The following is a 2,536-nucleotide window of genomic DNA, read 5'->3' as shown; positions in this document are numbered from 1 at the left end:
TCCTTATTGTAGCAACACACTTTTGTAGGGAAGGCAATCCTGCGCTGCGTTAGCTAAGTTTTCATGTCATCGGGTGTAGTTCATAAAGGTTGAAGAGTATATGTTAGGATGAAGTGTGAATTCATGCCAGGAATAATAAGTGTGAAGTTTGATTTCCTCCCTTCTGTAATAAGCAGCCAATGAGGTATTTTTTCCTTTATTCATGTGTTTAATCTGAACCCGTTATAACGCCGGTTAAACTGTTATGTATGTAAGCACTTCAGAGTTATACCAAGCTAATAAGTCACTCCTAAGATAATGTTGTAAGAGTGTGCTTAACTGTATTTTTAATTTACTTTATAGTTCTCACTGAAGGGGATAATTCTCACTGAAACTACAGAATAAAGCCGCCAGTTAAAATCATGGAACGGTTGTGCTCGTGGTTACTGAAGGGAGCTACAAGACCATTATTCGTTTCGAATTCACCAACTCAAAGACGCTTGCCCGCTCCATCATAACTCCGTAAGTTTTCCCTCCCTGTGTAGATCAAACGTCCTGCCTGTAAATCCTGGGTATGCCCACATCATTAATGAATAAGATGTGTAGAAAACTGTTTAGCCATAGTTAAAGGCCTTTCATAAAGAGGCTGTCATGATTGCCTGTGCCTCATGTTTAACACGTATTGCTTGTTACCGAATACTACTGTTGTACATTTAATATCTACTAGCCGATTTCGTCGCATTTGCACAAATTCTGTCATGTTACTGTGGTCTTTTTAAAAGTCAATAAATATGTGTGTAGAGTGTACATGTTTGTTTCACTGTAGATCTGTTTAAGACCTCCTAGAAACACCTAATTTCATCCCACAGCATTAATTAATAAGCTGTGTAGAAGCTGTTTAGCCATAAGTAAAGGCCTTTCATAAAGCAGCTGTCATGATTGCATGTCCCTTATGTTTAACACGTATTGCTTGTTACAGAATACTACTGTTGTACATTTAATATCCCCTAGCAGATTTCGTTGCCTTTGCACAAATTCTGTCATGTTACTGTGGTCTTTTTAAAAGTCAATAAAAATGTGTGTAAAGTGTCCATGTTTGTTTCACTGTATATTTGTTTAAGCCCTCCTAGAAACACCTAATTAAAGGCCTTTCATAAAGAGGCGGTCATGATTGCATGTGCCTCATGTTTAACACGTATTGCTTGTTACAGAATACTACTGTTGTACATTTAATATCCCCTAGCAGATTTCGTTGCCTTTGCACAAATTCTGTCATGTTACTGTGGTCTTTTTAAAAGTCAATAAATATGTGTGTAAAGTGTACATGTTTGTTTCACTGTAGATCTGTTTAAGACCTCCTAGAAACACCTAATTTCATCCCACAGCATTAATTAATAAACTGTGTAGAAGCTGTTTAGCCATAAGTAAATGCCTTTCATAAAGCGGCTGTCATGATAAACCTGAATCTGAAAGTACCTTTAGGATCTTTTCTTTGGGGTTCTAATCTCCCGTGTGTACATGCACTGAAAATCCTTAGGCTGGAGCCATCTGGAAGCTCTGTGCCTGTACATATAAAGAGAACTCAATAGGAAACTAGGCTGAGAAACATTATTTAGATGGCTGTTTAATTGTTGTTTAAAGCCTGAAATGGACACAATGCCCAAGGGACCTTGTTTCTAACACACACACACACCCACACACATTCCTTGTTTCTCACACACACCCACACACACACACATATTCAGGTCTTAAAAATGGCTTGTTCTGGACATTTATAATGCTGAGGCCCCAGCGCTATCTATACCCCCAGACATTCCTGCTTCATAGATAACAACCATAAGGGAGATAAAACTGGGGGGTGGAGGGGGGCATGGGCCCCAAAAGTTCAAACACCCTCTAACACATGACCACACGAACAGGGGGGGCGGGGCGGGGCGGGGGGCACATATTCAGTACACGTCATCAGGTCATAAGGTCAGCAATCAATCATTTTTGACACCTGTCAGCAATCAATCAATTTTGACACATGCCGTATCCTATTACTCTCTTCTGTCATCCGTTTTCTCTCTGACCGGAGCAGAGCAACCCTGGTGATATCTATCCAACCAGTTACCTATCTTTGGTTCTTAGCCTACGTTTCAGCGGCCATTTTGGAAATGATTGCCAGGGGTAATGGACAAAATCTGATATAGCACTATAACCAGAAATACTTCTTTAGACAGGACCTAGCTGTGCGTGAAATTTGGTGGCTCTATCACAAAGTCCACAATTTGTTTATTTAGCCACTGGACTATGGACAGAAGGACCTCAATTTGACCCCTATTAAGGTCTTAAGAGTACTTTTTTGTCTTTATTATCTGTGGGGTTTATTTAGTGGGTAAATACAATTTTATATTGTTTGGAATGATTTGACCCTATTTTCTTCTAACAGGAAATCTGGAGTGGCAGCCAATTATATTAAGGCCAGGCCAGGCTTCCCAGACTGCCTCCAATCTTCCAAATGTTCTTTAAGGTATCTATTAGTGTGCCAAGTTTGATATTTGTATCATAAAATGGA

General features: G+C 39.6%; 1 long non-coding RNA gene across 1 annotated transcript; it reads left to right on the top strand.

Moving 5' to 3' along the window:
• Window positions 1–1,302, top strand: LOC135563150 (uncharacterized). Its single transcript, XR_010460304.1, has 2 exons — window positions 1–184; window positions 343–1,302. It is a non-coding gene; the product is annotated as an uncharacterized LOC135563150 (long non-coding RNA).
• The last annotated feature ends 1,234 nt before the right edge of the window (window positions 1,303–2,536 follow it).

Source organism: Oncorhynchus nerka, linkage group LG20 (genome assembly GCF_034236695.1).
Source record: "Oncorhynchus nerka isolate Pitt River linkage group LG20, Oner_Uvic_2.0, whole genome shotgun sequence".
In the NCBI taxonomy this organism is placed as follows: domain Eukaryota; kingdom Metazoa; phylum Chordata; class Actinopteri; order Salmoniformes; family Salmonidae; genus Oncorhynchus; species Oncorhynchus nerka.
This window is presented reverse-complemented; position numbering and strand designations above follow the sequence as displayed.